At 37.8% G+C, this 20,084-nt stretch overlaps 1 protein-coding gene and 1 non-coding gene across 2 annotated transcripts in view; both read left to right on the top strand.

Moving 5' to 3' along the window:
* CSMD1 (CUB and Sushi multiple domains 1) overlaps positions 1-20,084 on the top strand; it is a 1,770,408-nt gene that overhangs the window by 59,173 nt on the left and 1,691,151 nt on the right. The window lies entirely within an intron of this gene.
* LOC142455808 (U1 spliceosomal RNA) lies at positions 15,352-15,514 on the top strand. Its single transcript, XR_012785933.1, has one exon. It is a non-coding gene; the product is annotated as a U1 spliceosomal RNA (small nuclear RNA).

The raw sequence follows: 20,084 nt of genomic DNA, 5'->3' as shown, positions 1-20,084 counted from the left end.
TGTTTGCACCAACGAAGGACTCCATTAGAAATATACAGTAAAAAAGGAATCGCAAAAATATTTTTAACGAAAGAGAAAGAAAAGATCAAAGCAATGTCAAGAAGAGGTTCTGAAACTTGCTCTTGAAAAATAAGTCGAGAAAAACAAATGGAAAAAATGGGGAAATAAAAGAGCTGAGCAGAAATGTTCAAATGGCAGTTTTAGGGAACAAAGTATATATAATAAAATGTGCAAAGACCTGGGATTAGAAAGTCATAAAAAGCAGCATGCTTGACATTGCTCAAGCTGAAAAACTGAAACACACACACACACACACACAACCCCTAAAGCTTAGTTACAACATTGATGGACTCCATTGGTAAAATATTGAATGATGCAGGAAACCCGAAAGGAAGATGGAATGGAAACACAGAGTCCCTGTATCAATAAGAACTAGCTAACATCCAACCATTTCAAGAAGCAGCATATGATCAGGAACCATTGGTACAGAAAGAAGGAGTTCAAGCTGCACTGAAGATTTCAGTGACAAATGAGGTTTTAGGAAGTGAAGGGCTTAGGAATTTAAATTTGAAAAAAAATTAAACTGATATGACACTGAAAGTACTCACTAAGCTATGCCAGAAATCTGGAAGATAGCGACCAGGCAAATGACCAGAAGAAATCCTTATTTGGGTCCATTCCAATGAAAGGTTTCCAACAGAATTCAGAAATTATTGAACAATCTCATTTATATAACATGTAAATTAAATTTTGCTGAAGAAAATCCAACAATGGGTACAGCATTATATTGATAGGAAGCTGTCAGAAATTCAAACTAGATTAAAAAACTGGCCTGGTATACGGGATATCATTGCTAACATTGCATGGATCTTGGTTAAAAGCAGAGGGTATCAGGAAAGTGTTTCTTGTGTTTGATTGACTATGCAAAGGTATTTGACTGTATGGATCATAAGAAACTATGAATCACATTAATAATAATGAGAATTCCAGAACACTTCATTGTACTCAAGCAAAACCCATAGATGGATCAAGAAGAGGTACTTTCAATACAACAAGGGGAATGTGTAGGTTAAACTAAAGAAAAGTGTAAGCCAGTGTTCTATTCCCTCACTATATTTATTCAATCTGTACGTTTAGCACATAATCCAAGAAAGTGAACTGTAGGAAGAAGGATAACGTATCTGGATTGATGGAAGTCTTATTAATAAACTTTGATAAACAGATGACACAGCTTTGTTGAAAGCAAGGACTGGAAGCACTGACTGATGAAGATCAAGCACTGACTTATGGATTACAACCCAATGTAAATAAGGCCCAACTCCTCACCACTGAACCATTAGAGGTTATAATAGTAAACAGAGAAATATTGAAAATGTCAACGAGCTCGTTTTTCAAGAACCACAATCAATGGTCCTGGAACCAGAAGGCAAACATAAAATGACAGTGCACGGAGCACATCCCCTGTATAGGCCTCTTTCAAGTTTTAAGAACAAGGAGATCACCTTGAGGATTAAGATGGACCTGATGATCCAAGTTATGGTATTCTTACTCACCTCACATTCATGGGAAAATTGGACAATGAATAAATAAAATCTAAAATGACTTAGTGCATTTGAATTATGATGGTGGCAAAAAATAAGGAAAATACTCTGGAGTCCAAGAACAACTCATAAATCTGTCTTCGAAGTAGAGGCAGAATGTTTCTCAATGAGAGGATGACATGACTTGGTCTTAGGTAATTTGGACATGTTTTTAGGAGGGAGGATTCCCTGGGAAATAAAGATGCCATATTTTGTCGAGTACAGGAACAACGATGAAAGAGAGGAAACCCCTCCATGAGATGAGTGACAGCGGCTGCAACAATGGGCCGAAGCAGAACACTTGTGACAATGAGCCAGGACTGGGTAGTTCCTGGCGTTCCGATGAGTCTGCAGTGACTGCAGGGCACTAAACAACTGTGATGAAGTTGGTACATCGGTACTTCAGTTGCACATTTTGCCACGGCATTATGCCGCTGCAATGAGCATGAAGGGGTATCGTCAGTGTGGGCTCACCACAGCTGTGCATGGCTTGTTACAAGCCATTTGTGGCAGATGGGTTAACTATAGCTGCCTATATTCATAATTATGTAGAATAATTATACAGGACCATTAGTTAACCTTCAATTTTCTTAAGAAGAACAATGATGGAAGTATAGTGAGTCTAATTTCTCATGAATTTATTACATGGCCGATATATAAGAAAAGGTTTTGTTGCGTTCCATTCTCAGGAACATTTTAAATTTGAACAATGAGGAGTAGGTGTACTTCTAATAAAAGTGAGAAGGCTGAGTATAAAACATTTAAGAAAAGCATTTTTAAAAAGCAGTTGCTGTGCAGTCCATTCTGACTCAGGGATGCTGTGAGTAGAATTGGCACATGAGTGATCCAGGGCTGTAATGCTTAGAGAAGCAGATGGCCACATCTTGATCCTGGGTGCTGCCAGTGGGTTTGCGCGGTAACCACGATGCCACCAGAGCTCCCTGATGAATGTGCTAAATCGGTACCTCAAATTTGGTTTTCTCAAACAGGGAAAACAACTATTACGGTTGTTGTTGCAAGAGTTCCCCACAGCTTACAAAGGTTTTTTTTTTTTTAATACCATATTGAAAAGTTATGAAGTTTGAAACCAGCTGTATCATGGAAGTATGAGTAGATGAAGCTGCATAAAGTGGCAATACATGGAAAAAGTTGTAAACACCAAAGCCAAGAATGTATCTGGGGAAATCATCCAATCAGATTACTTTAGAATTTCTCTGCTGCTGTCAATGCTTCATATTTTCCTAGTTTTTGTTTTGTCATATTTCTATGATGGCTAATTGTCTAAATATTGAACTAAAATTAAAACATGATTTTTTTAAGTAGGTGAGATGATGTCTCACTATCGTAGCTTCTAAAGAGAATTCTGGTTGTACTTCTTGTTTATTCTACTGAAAGTCCAAAATATATTCAACACTCTTGCTAACACCGTAATTTAAAATTATTAACTCTTCTCTGGTCATACTTATTCATTATCCGACTCTTACATTCATAGAAGGTGATTGATAATATGTTGAGTTTGAGCAAGCTCATCTTCATCCTCAGAGTGCCATCTCTGCTTTTTAACATCTACAGCAGTGCTACTCAACCTTCCTCATGCCGCGACCCTTTCACACACTTCCTCATGTTGTGGTGAATGCCCCCAACCATAAATTTACGTTTGTTGCTACTTCATCACTGTAATATTGCTACTGTTATGAATTGGGCGACCCCTGTGAAAGGGTCGTTCGAACCCCAAAGAGGTCGCAATCCACAGGTTGAGAACTGCTGCTCTTTAGATATGTTTTTGTAGCAGAGACCTGCCCAGTGCAATATGTCATGCAGATTCAAGTAAAATGAAATCCTTGACTACCTCAATCTTGTTTCCATCAATTATGATGTTGATTTCTGACTCTAAGCTTCCTAAATATAATGCAGACGTTAATAATAATAATATATTATTTGTTAGGATAACATTTACTCTCAATGTTCTAATATTTTTGTTTTTATTCTTCATAATTTTAACTAAATTATTCTTTATTACTAACTCTATTCTTGCTATTCAAATCATTATATTTCAAAGTAAATGAGACTACACTGTATGTGTTGACTTCCATCCTCAACTTCTTATAATTAACAACAACAACAAAAGAACTTCAAAATGATTCAGCAATTTTCAAGTTAGACATATGTCTTAGTCCTTTGACATCTGATTTTTCCTTTTCATTTTTTCATTTCCTTTAAAAATCATACTTTGGTCATTTCCCTTCCCCCACTAGAATAGATGGTAACTTTATCTCTTCATGTACTTACGCCCATGAACTCCTCCCCACGTAACCCAGCATTCGGTTTCTTCTCTGGTTTCACCTGATGAAAACCTCAAAATTTAGGTTCCGTTTTCAGTTTCTTTGCACTTTATGCCTCTGTTCGCAGTTACCTGTATCTTTGACTCTCTTGTTTAACTGCACTCTCTAATCTCTACTGATCTTTCATGTTCAGTATGTATCTGGCCTCTCCTTTTTAATTGCTTTGAAAATTTCACCCTTTCTTATTGACCTTAAAAATGTTTAATATTCTGTGTGTGCAAGTTAAGAAATTGAATGTGTCACAATTGACTAACAGGCTGACCTTTGCAACTAAGCTCTCTGTGTTATGATCATGAGTCCACCATGTATTGACTGGATGGGTTTAAGAATTCCTACATTTCTCCGTTCTTTCATCAACCACTACTCCTGCATCATACTTTTAATCATAGCAACATTGATATTGTAATTTCAAAACAGAAAGTACATATTAAGTGCTTAGTGCAGTTGATGGAAAGAGTAAACATCAACAAAGATTGCTGTTAAAACACCATTATTTTTTCATTTATGAAAATAACTGTGTGCTGACTTTATATTATTTAAAGGGAATAGTACAAGTGCATTGGTAATATAATGATAAGACCCTTTTTTGTCAAAATTAGATATGAGTACCTGCTCAGAAACCTGGCGTCAAAATTGATTAGGCATACGGGAGTTTTATGAGGATGGTAATCTTATGAAATGTAGAAGAGGGTACAAACAGAAAAGGTGGAATGACTCTTCAGACATTCCTTCAACGCCCATTTGGCGTGCATGAGAGAGAAGCAGAGACACATGGACGGTCAAACTACAGCAATGCTCTGATAAAATACAAGTCAGAGCTGTGAAGTTCCTAGACCAAAGGTTGCTCATCAAGAGTCTCAAATTCACAATTATTGGATACATGTTGTCAAGGGAAATTTGACCTCTGTGTGAATATTCTAGGGGATTCAAATAGGCAGTGGGCAAAGACGGTATTAACTCCTTTTTCTCAGAAGATTATCTTGAAGGATATCCATGAGGTACACAACCAGAGCAGCAGCATACTGAATTATAATAACACCCCATGGCTTATCACGTGAACAGACACTGGGTGCTGCTCCTTTAGAAGAAAAATTAAGTAAATAATAGAAATAGCACTTTCCTATGAATGGTGAGAAAGTAGTACTGAGTGTTTCATGCTGAAAATAAACAGTGATGAATTATGACCCAGAAGCCGGTGAGAGCACTGTGGGAATTGGAAATCTGAAGAGGTTTATTGTTGTTTTTTTAATTAAAATATTTTATTGGGGCTCTTACAACTCCTATAACAATTCATACATCAATCTTGTCAAGCATATTTGTACATATGTTGCCATCATTTTTTAGACATTTATTTTCTACTAAAGAGTTTTTTTATTTGGATATATCCTTGTGTTAGACAGGGTTCTCTAGAGAGATAAAACCAGATTGCTGATAATTAGATAGATAGGTAGATATATAGATAACACAAGAAATGAACTGTTAAATTATAAACAGATAGATAGATATATGATACAAGAAATGAACAGTTAAATTATAAAGCAGTGCAAATGGCTCAGTGGAACTCACTCCCATGAGAGAGTTGTGAGACACTGGCAGTCCTTTAAGTCTTGAAGGCCTCCAGGTAGTCGTCTGTACAGAGAGCTAAGCTATCCCAGCACAGGCAGCAAAATAGCAAGGCAGGTCACCAACCTTTAGTCCCCAGCTCCAGAGATGCAAATTCCAATCATGTGGTCTTAAAGGGACCTCAATTTACAGCTACACAGTCCACAGGCTAGGCATCCCACAGGTAGTGTAGCCTGTAAATTGAGGCACAGAACAAGCAAGGCAGGCGCGCACTGGTCCGGTGATCAAAGAGTGAGACAAGAAAGGCGAGGCTCACGGAGCCATTTATTTCTCCGCCCTTCAATTAATCCCACTTGTGTTTATCAGCCAGACTGGCACAATAAACTATCTCGTTTATAGAGGAGGGTAAAGGGAGAATTGGTATGAAAACTCTGCAAGGGCTGGTTAAGTAAGGGCTTTCAAATAATATTTAAATTTTATACTAAAATCATTGAATAGTTTAATCTTGGACAATCAGAGGAAACAGTTCAGTTTTGTAAGGTTAATTCCAAGTTTGGTTCAGGATGTCTCTGAAGAGAATAAGGTCAAATGTAAGGGTTTTAAATTCACGTTATGAAATGATGGTGCCATATCTCATGAGATGAAATGAAATACATGGCTTTGAAATATGTTATGTTGGTTTGCTTGAATATATTACCTGGGTGGGAAACGTGATTTCCAAGTCATCTGATAGGAAGATCATTGCCCCTATATAAGAAAGGCTGATTATAAAACTGATGTTCAAGGTGATACCTTCACTTTAAATTGGGCACTGGAAACAACTGAGTGGGTATTTATGAAAAGACTGACAGAAATTCATATTCAGCAGATTTGCTCTATAAATGCTACTGACCTTTTTGTCTAGGTTACATAAATATGAATTATTAATAACTATTATATCCTTGGACATAGAGGTTATAACTTTTATACAACTTTGGGGTAATTATGTAAGTTCCAATAGGTGATTTAAAAAAATCATTTTTGACAAAAATACCTGTAAGTTTCTGCAAGTTTTATATGCAGTCATCTTCTGCTATCCTAAATGAGTTTTATTCTATTCTAAAAGTATATATCTTTGACTGTTCTTTAGCAATATTATCTCAAAATAGCATTTGACATAAATAAATTATATTTACTCATTATATGATTTATTTTATTAACATTTATATTTTGAATTAGGTGGCAGTTTTACATTTAAGATAATCAATTCTATATTCAACAAATTATGAAGTCTACCAATATTCACACTACCCCCTCACCTCTGATTTCTCTTCTCCCTCTTGTGGAATATTGCATTATTGTTCGCCCAGTTCAATACCTGCCAACTATCTGGCTTTTACATTCTCTACTTTCCTTCATCCTACCCACACCACTGTTTTATAACCTCCACAATATGTTTGGTATCAGTTTTGTTAATTTTTTATATATGAAACCATGATGTTATGTAATATTTGTCATTTTGTGATTGATTTCACTCAGTATAATGTTCTCCAGGTCGGTCTGTGCCATGGTATACTTCATGGATTTTTACAAAATGTATTACTTTATTATGTGTCTATACCAATGGTTCTTTATCTTTCCTCTGCTGAAAGTCATCTCGTTTGAATCTCATCATTGCTTTGATATGCATCTTCCAGATGGCTAGTGATCATAAATATTTGAATGTTGTGGTAGTCATATAATTTCATGTCAGCGTATGTGTAGGGATGGGCTCTAGCCTGTCAATCAGGTGACAGCCTGACTGTGCCCTCTTGTGAGCATGACCTCCTCAAAAAGAGGCTCTTGGGAGCCTCTCTCTATCTTTTCTTTCGCTTTCTGCTGTTGAATCAAACAGAAAGTTGGAAAAGACACCAACATTGGATTTACACAGCTCTGCACCCACTAGCATGCGAGCTCCCTGCATTCTGCATCATTGCATGTGGGTGTGTGAGTCTGAGGAGGAATTTATGGACTAGCATTGAACTTATGGACTAGTATTGGACTTATGGACTTGTTCTGGACTGAGCTGGGATGTTTTCTTGGTGTACAATTACCTCTTTATATAAAGCTCTTTCTTACACATAGATGAATGTCACTGTATTTGTTTCTCTAGTCAACCCAGGTTAACACAAATGCCATGTTTGGTGAACTATCAGCTCAGGCCATTTACCAATTTTTAAATTGGGATTTTTGGGGTTTTTTTTCTTACTGAAGTATTGTACTTTTCTATTCATTTTAGAAATTAGCCCTTTGTCCATTGTGTCCTTACCCAAAATATGTTCCCACTCCATGGGTTGTCTTTTGATGCAGAGACATGTATTATTTTTAGTAGGTTTCAATTATTTTTAGTAGGATCCAGTCTGTTTTCTCTTCTACCACATGTGCTTCCTGCACTTTGTTTGCTAAGGTGTCTATGCTGTGCACTACTGTACTTAAGATTTCCCTGTTTTCTTTATTGTTATCTCCATAGTTCTGGGGTTTCATTTAGGTCTTTGATCCCTTTTGAAAGAAAGAAAATACCCTTGTCTGTACCAGACACGTCTTTTTATTTAAAGTTTCACTTCAGACGGATCTTTTTTGCACTATATTTGCCTAAGAAAATGCTTTGTTTAATTTCCTGACTGCCATTTATCTAATACCAAGTATATGCTATTACTATCAGGTCTAAAAGAATAGAAGACATTATCAGAGCTGTTGACTTTGATACATACACTTTTCTGGATGATTTGAATTTTTTTTTAAAAGTTAGGTCTGTCATTAGTAAGAGGATATATTCAAAATGTATATATTTTGTGAGTTTATTTCTAAGAGTTATTATAACAAGCTTTTTTGTATCGTTACTAATTGGAATTCAAGAAATAATGTTATTACAAGCTTAATCTGGATGCATTGTATTGTTTGTTTAATTGTTGATGCAGTTTTCTTTGTCCACAGATTTCTTTAACTTATTTTGTGCCACAAAAAGTACTAGTCCCTGGTTATAGAACGTTGTCAGTAAATCATTCTTGAATTAATTGATTGATCATTGCCAGTGAAATGAAAGGATTTATTATCATTTTTTAATAAAAGCATTAATTGTAGATTTTTTTGTACCATCTTCTGGTTCCTATCGCTTAGGTGATAAGAGACAGCATGAACATAAAATTGAGCCGTAAAATCTTTAAGAGAGCAGACTATCTCATGGTTCTCCCGTGGAGTGGCTGGTGGGTTTGCACAGCTGGGCTGACCTTGGCTGTGCGACACTTACCCTGTAGTGCCACTAGGGTCTATCTTAAGCACACTATACCAAAAATGTCCAAGCACCAAACTTACTGTCAAGGAGTCAATTAAGTCAATGTGTTAAGGTACTCTAGAGCATTGGCTCTGTACCTTCTGAATGCCACAACCCTTTAATCCAGTTCCTCATGTTATGGTGAACCCCCAACCATGAAATTATTTGTGTTGCTACTTCATAACTGTAATGTTGCTACTATCACAAATCAAATGCCAAAGGGGTCTTGACCCACAGGTTGAGAAATGCTGCTCTAGCGAAACAAGGTCTTGTGGAGCCATTTATCTCTTGGCCTTCCAATCAAACTGTGACCTTATTAATCCCACATGTTCTTATTGGCAAGGTTGGCACAATAAACCTACCTATCACAGTCAATGAGTCGAATAAGTCAGTGTTCTTAAATGGGGTTTCCAAGGTTATAAGTCTTTAAAAGAACAGCCAGCCTCATATTCCCATTGAGCTGCTCTTGAGGTAAACTACTGGTCTTCCAGTTAGCCAGTGCTTACCCAACAGCGCCGCCACTCTACGGGCAGTCTCACTACTGTCCTGTGCACATCTGGCCTGAGGCACAGAGGAGAATTGCCGTTGGGCGTTGCTGATACTGTGACTCTTCAATGAAAGAAAGAAAGTACTTTCTTCTGTGGAGCAACCAGCAGATTCGTACTGCTGACCTTGCAATTTAGCAGCCCAACTTGTAACCACGATGCTTCCAGGGCTCTTTGTAAGTGCATTTAAGTACCTAAAATCTCACTGTGGTAAATATAATAGATTTGAGTGGTTTGATAAGGATGGGAATATGCTGAAATTCAAAAGTTACAGTTTCTTCTAGAAAATTAACAGTTTTACAGAGGCCAAAAAGTGATTTTGGAGATTTTATTTTTAAACGGCTTTTCCTTATTTAACACAGTAAGCATACTGGACATTTTTTTTTAGGTTAGTTTTTAAGATACAGTTTTATTATCCATCCCTTGTTTAAAAAGCCAGTGGGTTTTATATTTAATTATCTTTTTCTTTAATTAGAATATCCTTTAACAGGCTTGACCTTATTTGTAATTGTAATCCACAGTGGAAGCTCTTGAAAACAAAATAAAACAAAGCAAGCAAACACCAATTATCCCTGATTTGTCTTTCCTCTCTTCCTTGTGGATTGGGTTTTATAGATAAGACAAACACTGGCTTGCTAAACATTAGAAATACCCCAGGCAGAAGTGACAATGGTGGGGATGTTAACAAAAAGGAAGGTTGGGAAAAGGTGAAGCATAAAGTTACACTTGGCCAAGAGAGGCAAGCATCCATTGTTTGAGAAATTGCCTCTGATAGAAATCCACTGACCACCCATGATGCCTTATCACTCACTACTCATATTAACCTATTGCTATTGTGAATTATTGTCTTGTAAAAATCTCTGTTTTCCCTGAAGATGCCATGCAGCCATCCACACGCACTCTTTGCGCAGTCACCATCAGTTTGTGTTCACTCATCAACTCCATTACTGCTTGGCAAGTGCTCATTACCTAAAGGCACGAAGTATGTGGACTCTTCACAATGTTTTGTTTTTCACGATTGAGGGCATCTAATACATTTGAATAAATCAATGAGCAAAAATAAGTGAGCGACTCCAATTTTCACTCATATATCATTGCTACCACGTTACTTTTATCATTTAAGGAAAATGCTGAGCATGCTAATGAAAAATAAGTTCAACGCCAACACATACAGGAAACTGTGTAATCTGTAACACTTTAATAAAGTAATACTTGTTAAGATTACTTATAAATCATCAAAATTATAATGGAAGAATTATTCTCAATTCAAAATTTATTTCAAAGATATTTGATTATGAAAATTATTTTTAAATACCCACATGGATGCTGGCAATAATGAAATGATTCATTATGCAATGTCGAGAACCTAAATTTTAGCATAGAGAGGCTAGCAATGATATAAATGAAATACTGGACAGTTAAATCTAATTGTCCACTAACCTTTTGCAAGGAGAGTCTCACACTAACAGAGAATTAGTAATGTAACCCAGAGGGACTCTCTCACATTGACGTCAGTGCTACATGAACCAATCTGACCTTCACGCTCCTTTGTGCAGCCTCTTTTGGCATATCTGGTTTACTTAGTCCTGGGAAAACTTTGTCATATGAATTCAGATTTTTATAGATACAAAAGTAGGATTTGTAAATAAGATGTTCCGAGCAGTTGTGAAGAGCTTATAAGGCAAGAACAAGGCCATAGAGAAACAAATAGCATCACTCTAGATTCTTAAATATAATTGTAAATGTGTTTACGACATTTATAGGATTATACTAATAGATTGCAGGTTATGGCTTTAGAGCTGACTTGGTTTTTGAAGTGTTAGGTCAAAAACAATTTCAGGCCTACTTTTTAGTTATGTCCTTAAATATAACTCAAATATTAATAATATGAAGAAAATAAAAATCTTTTTCTTTCTAGTGCTCTCTTAATTTCTAAAAAGTCTGATCTGTCCTCAAATTGTTTTGTTTTTTTAATTTATGCAAACTTCAAACTTCTTATGTGCACTTACTGAAACTAAGACAAAGTAGAGCAGTTCAGGATTGTCAATAGCTAACTTGTGAAATAAGAAGATGCTGATCTAAGTAGAAACAATAACTATAACTATTGACATAGGAACATGAATTGATAAAGATTTGGCTTGTCGGGAAGAATTTAGCAGTCTTGTATGCCTAAAATATAAGCAAGGAGACTGAACAGAAAATCTGCAGTAGTAATTGAAGGGAACAGAAGTACTAGGAAATTCCTTTTAAGAAGGAGGCGGAATCTATCAGTCTTTGTTTGTTGTTTGCTGTTGGTGCGTGTGTATTTGATAAGCCCCTGGTATCTGCTTTCTGTTCTGAATTAGCAACATGCGGTACAACAACCAGCATATATGACTAAGGGACAGACTAACAGAGAGAAAATGGACAGAAATACATTGCTCTTCAAAGAAAATATAAACTTGTACTTTGTAAAGCTTTTAACAAAGAAGATGTTTTTTAAATGAGCTATTTAGAAGAAGAGTTTAATACAAACGGCTCTCATGTTGCTTGGTGGGAACGCACGTGGGAAGCATTTGACACCTCCAGGAGCAGACGGTTTAAAGAGTGCCTTTTAACAGCCTGGGTAACTTGTAAGACTTCTCTGGTTATGGAATGGACCCTCGTCGTTAAGACGGATAGCTATGCTTGGTAATTCAACAAGCTTCATATTTCATCGGAATATACGGTGATTCCCAAAGGAGAGCAGTTGAGCGGACTGTGTGAGAGACCTGCCCATACGAAACCCCTTCAGAGTTCTGAGGATGTCTGCATGGGAATTGCCTACCAAATACATCTGCTGTGCTTTTTACCATTGATGTGCCTCCTTGTGTTTTGACGTACTCTTGTAAGCCAAGACCCACCTACTGCCGTGGAGTTGGCCCTGCATACGGTTTCCTAGAGAGTAAATCTCTGTGGAAACAGAGTCCATTCATTCTCCCACCAAGTGACTGGTGTATTTGAACCACGGACACTAGAGTTAGCAGCCAAAGACCTATCCCATGGTACCACCAGCATTTTGGTCCATCCATGTTATTCAAAAGAAGCAGGATATTGAGATGAAGAAGAAGTGGCTTTAGTGAACTTTTTAAGAAACATGAAACAAAAATAAAATATTAGAAATTCTACTGTTTAGAACTAACTACATGAAATTCACTAGTGAATTTTCCAGGTCTTTCCCAAGTGCAGAAATAAGTAGAGGAGCTGTATTGTCAATCTTGAACGAGTGATCTACGTATAAACACAGTCAAATATGATCACATATTTCATATTTAAGATAAAAAACACTTTAAATTAGGAAGGCAGGTAAGTTGGTGCTGAGTTGCTCCAAGCACGCTTGGTGGCTCTGGGCAGGATTCTTCACTGTCCTCCTCTGTAGCCTGTTGGGCAGTGAGGGCCTGCCCTGTTGGCAGCATGTCATCAAGGTGGAGACCCAAAAGCAGCGGTCTCAACAGCTGGTGAAGCAGATATCAGAACTTTATTGGGAGACTTGCCTGGTCAAGCGTGGGCCAAAATTGACAGTGGGGCTGAGGTCTGCTTTGTGTACCGCGCTCAGTGCTTCATAGATACAGGCTGGGACAGACCCAGCCATCTAAACCAGGCTTCACAGAAAGTCTCTGAGTGACCTCAGCCTTATCTCTTTGGAGAACGGATGTAGTTCAAGAATGGAAGAACTGGTGGCAGGATTGTTGAAGACAAGGCTCAGGAGGATTACTGGCTTCCATCTTTTCTCCCTGTGGGGACATTCAGTCATTTAAGAATGAACAAAGATTGTGCGGGCACACGTGCCTGCGTCCGTGTGTGTGTGTGTGTGTGTGTGTGTGTGTGTGTTTTGAGGCCTTATATGTATTCAGGTGTTGGTTTTTTGTTACTATTGTTTTTAAAGCCAAATGAGTATAAAACTCTATTAGAATATATATGACTCTCTGTGGGTCTGTGCTTTTCTCAAAACCCCCATTAACTGTTTCTTATCAATTGACAGTGGAGCTACTTTCTATAGTCTGACTGTGGGACCACATAGGTTTTATAAAGAAATCTGCCATTTGTTATATGGGCTCATTTCAGATTTCTGGGGAGACTCTTTGGTGCCAAAAAGAGAGCTGTGAGAGGTGATGAGTTGGTACTATAACTCTATAACTCCATATCAAACACTCGGCAGTACTGGAGAGAGAAAAACATAGATATATAAACATTCAGATTGTATACTTCAACTTTCTTAATAATAGCTTATCACTGGCCTGTATGAACGCTGGAGCCAGTACATGGAACTGAGAGAAAGAAGCCTTTAGTTTATAAAGGAACCAAGTCCATGAAGACGATTCTCATTTCTGTGCCAGGAAGAATTCCACCTTCCGTGTATTTCAGGGCACAAAAGTTTTCAAAGATGTACCTAGATTAATTTGTAAAGATTTAAGCCAGTCAGAAACTAACAGCAGTTTTAATTAGAGGTACATGTCTCAATTTAATCAGTTTAGACTCCACTTGTTCCATTCTTTTGATCACTGAAATAAAAGCTAAATGATAAAAAAAACTTTTAAACAAATGCTTAAGAGTTTTAAACAAATTCTTAAATGGTATTTAAGTATTATGAAATACAGAAAGACATTAGTGAAAAATATAAACCAACTTACCATTTCAGTTCACTAACAGCAAACTGGAAAGAAAAGTAAGTTCAGAACTGACATGGTCACACACACACACACACACACACACACACACACCAAAACAACTACAACAACAACAAAAATCATCAACTACAGCTAAAAAAAATGTAAAACAACAGCCATTAGGTTTATTCCAACAACAGCAGCCTTATCTATAGGATCTCAGAGGCTAACAATCTTTATGGGAGCTGACCGGCTCATCTTCCTTGCACTGAATGCCTTGTGAATTTGAACCACCAACCTTGCAGTTACCTAAAGCTTATTTTAAATATATGGCCCGTAGTGCAAAATCTGGCCCTGCATATTAATTCACGTCACCAGAGTTGTGAGGCAGCAGCAAAAGGAAGTCAACGGTGTGATGCTGTTGGTCAGTCTGATCAATCAGTGAGGAGTCCTGACAGGTGTTAGGGTTTCAAGTCTTTTCCATACCTAGAAAAGCAATAAGCAGTCGCAAGTTTCTTATTCTTCTGGACACTACAATGCTAGCATGAGGTCAACCTTTTTATAGAGGATGAGAGAATTCGGTGTAGGAAGCTGGGAGGAGTGAAACAAGGAGGCAGTTCAAAGCAAAGAAACCCTCAAAACCAGAATGGACAGCGATAGAATGAGATTCAAGTCTTATGTGCATAGCATATGAGTAGACCTTGAGCCAATTGAATTTTAAATAAAATGATAGGATGACCTCTGTTAGCTGACTCGCAGGATTATATGGGGGTGGGGTGGAGGGAAGCTAGCTAGTTCTGAATTCTGAACTGTATTTTTTTGGAGTTTCAGATACAAAACATCTTTATAGACATCTTTCCAGACCAAGGGCAGATGTTGTATTCATAGTTTAAACATACTTGCTAACGTGCCAGAAAGTGAAACCAGCTTGGAGGAGGTGTTATCAAAATCCAAATTAAAATAAAAATTTTATTGACTCAGTTGTCAATTTGGTGGCATTTATTTAATCTGATCTTCTCTCACAGAATACGTGAGAAGTTAGATATTGCCATACTCTCCTTTTAGCTTTTAAAATGCCAAGAGTGAACTCTTTCAGGAAGACCAGCTGGTTCTCCATTTCCACCTGCAGCCATCAATCGGCAGCAGTTACAAAGAGGCTGTGTTGAGAATTATTATGAAGCTGTTTAGATTAATTTTAAATGTCTGAAACCATGGGCAGCATAGTAGAAAGGTGAGTGGAAAGCATATTCCGTGTTGTCATCCACGACTAGAGAATCTACTAAATAGGGATTCTTTTAAATCCAAACATCTATGGTTCTACCATTTTCACGTAGTGATACACACGACTTGCTATCTTGGTTTCTGGTATTGAAACACTTTTGAGAAATTGCAATAAAACATATCCTGATACTTACCTGGCAGGGGAGATACCATGATCACGAAGGTGGTTTTCCCAGGGCGAGGCTCACCATTGCACTCCGGGTGTGCTGACCCCTGCGATTTCTCCAAATGTGGGAAACTCGACTGCATAATTTGTGGTAGTGGGGGACTGCGTTCCCGCTATCCCCTGAAAAACAAAACAACAACAAAAAAAAAAACACATCCTGTAACACTGAGAAGAGCGGTTACTTATCTCCCCATCTGAATTGGGATGCAGATTTAACAACTCTACCAAAGAGACCTAAAAGATCTAGTAGCCGGGGGCTGCTGACAGCAAGGACAGCAGTTTGAAACCACCTGTAAGTCTGCAAGTGGAAGATGGGGCTCCCCATTGTCACGGAGGTCCCGTCTCAGTGACTCGTGGAGAGTGCTTCCCTTCTGCCCTATAGTGTCACTCTGAGTTGATGGCAACTCAGTGGTAGTGAGGTTTTTGTTTTGTTTTTAATCCATCAAAGGGGCCTTTTGGTTTGGCTGGTTAAGAGTTCATTTTCTAATCACAAGGTTGTCAGTTCAAACCCACTGGTTCCTCCTTCCAAGAACGATGAAACTGCCCTGCATCTATTAAAAATAAAAAGGATCTTAGTTGGTTTCATTTATATCAATTCATGTGCCTCATTATAAAATAAAGTGTTCAACTAATTTCTTATGTCTCCTTCCCATTACCCTCCTTCCGCAATATCTTCTCTTTCCCTCTATATTTCTTTCTCTATGACCCTCTGGGCCTTTGGTATCCAATTTTTCATTTTGTGGTAGTCTAGAAGATGATGTGATTCATGAAATTGTCATTATGAAAAGGACTGGGTTTTTTTTCCAGATGTCTAGCCAACACTATAAATTCACCTTGGCATGTGTAAGGAAGATGTCTGACATATGGTGTACTATTTTTAAAGAAGATATTTGTTTTTATTAAATTAGCTATATAAAAAGGTATATAAACATGATGATTTTATGACACTTTTACCAATCAAGGAAGTTTAAAGGGTAAAACACACAAACATTTACTTTAAATCTTATAACATTATGACCTTGAAAAAATGAAATTAGGTCAGAAATTAAAGCTTTGTGAAAAAAAAATTCATGGGCAGACATCATTTGGGGGTTAAAATTAACTTCCTTAGCAACAAAATTGTTGCTTTGGTTTAAGATCAGAAGGGATAATTTACCTCATCTCCATGTCACATATGCCCCCAGCACTGAGACGGTGTGTGCTTCCAGTGCATCGGGGGTTATTATTATTATTATCTCACGTGAACTGACTGTAATGCACCTGGGAATGCAGCTGCTTCCAAATGACGGTGCAATTACATCGACAATTGGGGATCAGCTAGAGAAGAGAAATGCTTTGTAGACTGGTCGATGAAAAAAATCAAACTCATAATTGCAATGATTCTAAAATTATTCAGTGAGATAAAAACCATTTGCATCTATTACTAATCAAATTCTATTTAATTATATATTTTAAAAGAAAGCCTGTGCTTTGAATTTAGCATGAAAAGGAAGATATGCTACTGTGTGTGTGTGTGTGTGTACATGTGTGCATGTGCATGGCAGTTCCATTCTGAGCACTTATTTCTTGCTTTACATGAATGCAATTAGATTGATTTTATATGTATGAGAGAGTTGGAAATATAACAAAATAATAGACTATGCATCTAAATTAGCAATATATATATTCAATAACAATGAAAAGTGAGAGCATATTTGCTTATTATAGAGGTATTAAAATTTTTAAAGAGACATACATATAATTAAATAGAAAAATGTATACTTTTCAATGTTTCAGAGGAGTAAAAGATTATTTTTGCCTTCAACCAGATAGCATTTATTAAATACCTAGTTTTGAGTAGGGCGATGCTAGGCCCAACATAGGTCCTCTTGAAAGCCTCCTATCTGTCATCATTGAAGCCAATATATTTAGAAGAGTTTCCATTTTTCTCTGTACCCAGCATCTTTTATTTAATAGATTACAAAGCTTTGGCTGTAATCCATGATTTTTTTTATAGGAAATCATGAATTGCTTGGGAGTGCCTGGCCCACATTTGCTCAATAGATGTAAATTTCTTCCTTTTTTTTTCAGGATCCTAAACAAAACTGTTTGCTAGGCCTGTATTTTGTTGTGACTGGGGTATCTGGTCCAGTCCCCATTCAATAACACAAATAAAACATAACCATGTCTGAGTCACCTTTGCCATATTAGCTCTCGGCTTTCTTGGAGAATTGAGCTTTAGGACTCTGCTGATTTCTTTCAAAATCTTGTTTATCTGAGTCTCCACCTTACTCTTTATTTTTCTAGCTAAGATAATTTATATTCAGTATTTTGTACTGATCTAAGCTATTCATTTTACAAACACTCATTGAGTATAATATGTTCAGGATGTGTTTTAACCCTAGAGCTATATAAATGAACGACATGAACATTATTTGTAAGCACCTCATATATTGAAGGACATGAAAACATTTTTTCTACAACTAAAGCAGAGATTCCATGGGGGGGGCCTGCGGAAAAATTAAAGCCAGACATATGAATTGATACATACTAGGATATATACTTTTATATTAGAAAATGTATTATATGATAAATCTTCTATAGATTATAGTAGAAGAAGGAGACATTACAAATTTGTTTGAGGAGTTTGAGTTTTGTGGCAATTATGGAGAAAGTAAATTGAAAAAAAAACAAGTAGAGTCATAAGAATTTTTGTTAAATTCTGGAAAAAGAATAAGAACTTCAACTAAGGAAGCGTGGGTGGGATAAAGTTATGGGGCTGAGTAATTTAACGCATTGGGAAATGGACACAAACAAAGAATGTTGTGATTTTGGTTTAAGTCCAAAACTGCTGAAAGGGGGATCCCCATGTTGATTTTAGGTTCCTATGAAAGCTATACACAAGAAAGCCCTAAGGAAAATTGTATGTGTGAGTTTGGTTAAATGATATTTGAAAATTGAAATAAAATTAAAAACAATACTAGAGATGAATGATCTGATCAATGATTCATGAAACAGAACACACAGCCGCAACCCTGTGTCCCAATGAAATCTGGAACATGGTTGTGGTGGGAGGGGGTGACACAGCCATGGGAAAGGAGATATAAAGTTCAGGCAGTTTGGGCTGGTTTTTCCAAGATTCTTTAAAATCTGAAGCCGAGTGAGGGAAGAGCATGGGAGCCTACACTGGGAGATTCAGGTCTGCAAAAGGCCATGGATGACAGCCGGGACCCCAGACACACTTGTGAGAAGGACAGGGAAGAAGCCTCCAGTGATGGCCACCGTCCATAGCAGAGCGATGGAAAGAAAGTGGTTGCTCAAAACAGAGTAGTAGACAGATGACTCTAGAAGGTCAGAATCATAAAGCGGACGTGAATGGCTAAAACCTTATCAGTTGATATCCTTTCTGATGCATGTTGGGCCTAATCTGGTTGTCACCATTGTCTGTGTTTTTGTTTTGTTTTGTTTTCATATTGGGGTTATCTCAGATATAGTGTGTCAATGGGGGGTGGCCCTCTTGAAATGTTATTATACGTTCTATGTTGTTCATGAGCTAAAGCCCAGGATTGATGACCCAGTCGGGACAGCAGGCAGAGGCAGGGTTTCTGCAGGAGCACGTGGTGGGAGGGGGAGGGGTGGGCTGGGGGTCAAGGGAGCTGATGTCAAGGAAGAGAATGTTTTGCAATGGATTGTGGTAGCAATTGTACAGCACTGCTAGATGTGATTGAACTGTGGAGTGATATGACATCTGTATTAACTCTCAGCAAAATGGCTTTGGGAAAAAAATGTTCTTCAAAAATGTTGGTTTACTTTCAAGAAGAAAATGTTCCGAGTCTGAAGGGTCAGTCCTGCTGGAAAACACTCCAATAATTAGGTGTCCTCTTCTCGGGAATGTCAAGCGTGAGAAGGAAGAAACTGTTTATCACACAAATAACAGTAACACAGCAGGGACCGCTACCAGAAGACCCCTGTAGGATGGCCTGTGAGTAGAAGGTGGGGGGGGTGAGGGAACTGTTCAAGGTGCACAGGGACTACAGTGACAGCTTTCCTTCTGACTAAAGGAGAGATGTGACATGCTGATGTGGTATTTAAAACCATTCAATCACAGTGCAGCCATTGTTTAATTTTGTTTAGATGGCAGCATTGCAAAGTGATTCCAAATTACCTCTTACTTAATGGATAATAAAACTGAAACTCTGCTCTCCAGGTTTGCTCACCTACTACTTGCAAATGCGGATTGTGAACAGGGCTGCCACAGGAGTGCTGCTGGCATTGTGGGCTGCACGAGGGCCCGTTAAGCACCAGACCGAGCGGTACCAGCACAGCAGCTGCCTAGCAGGCAGAAGATCTGTATTCTGTTCCCATAAAAGATTCTCCGTCTGCCAGCCAAAGCAGGGGTTGTCTTTCTTCCTAGAAGGCCACTGTGAGTGAGGCAGAGCCAAGTTGATGGCAGTAAGATTTGTCTAACTTGGTAGTGCAATGGTTAAGCTCCCGGTTACATCAGACCCACCAGGGGCTCTGTGGGAGACGAGCTGGCCATGTGCTCCTCTAAACGTCCAGTCAAGAACACCTCAGGAGCCAGTTCTACTCTGGTCACGCGCAGTGTCACAGGTGGAATATCAACTCCATGGCAACAAACAATGCTTTTTCTCTTTAGGCTAAAAAGCTTTAATAACAGATTTAATATTATGTTCTAGGCAATCAACCAGCAGAT

Source organism: Tenrec ecaudatus, chromosome 8 (genome assembly GCF_050624435.1).
Source record: "Tenrec ecaudatus isolate mTenEca1 chromosome 8, mTenEca1.hap1, whole genome shotgun sequence".
Lineage (NCBI taxonomy): Eukaryota > Metazoa > Chordata > Mammalia > Afrosoricida > Tenrecidae > Tenrec > Tenrec ecaudatus.
This window is presented reverse-complemented; position numbering and strand designations above follow the sequence as displayed.